The following is a 319-nucleotide window of genomic DNA, read 5'->3' as shown; positions in this document are numbered from 1 at the left end:
CAAATTCAAACCACTTTCCCTCCCAAACCCACCCATAATGGCCGAACCCTACCCCTCTCTCCACCCCTATATAAACCCTACTTCACTCCTTCATTTTCACAAAACCTAAACACTACTTCTCCCCCTCAGACGAACTACAAAAGCCCCCTCCATCTCCTCTATTTCCTCTTCTTCTATCTTCGTCGTATAAGCTAGAATTGATGGCGGCATTCAAGAGAATCCGGAAGGTCTAAACCTTGTCTGTGGTATTCTGAGTAGGATTCAAGGATTGAATGACTGTGACGAGCTTCAAACTCCTGAGGGCTGGGCGTTAGTGACA

Source organism: Arachis duranensis, chromosome 10 (assembly GCF_000817695.3).
Source record: "Arachis duranensis cultivar V14167 chromosome 10, aradu.V14167.gnm2.J7QH, whole genome shotgun sequence".
NCBI classification, from domain to species: Eukaryota; Viridiplantae; Streptophyta; class Magnoliopsida; order Fabales; family Fabaceae; genus Arachis; species Arachis duranensis.
This window is presented reverse-complemented; position numbering follows the sequence as displayed.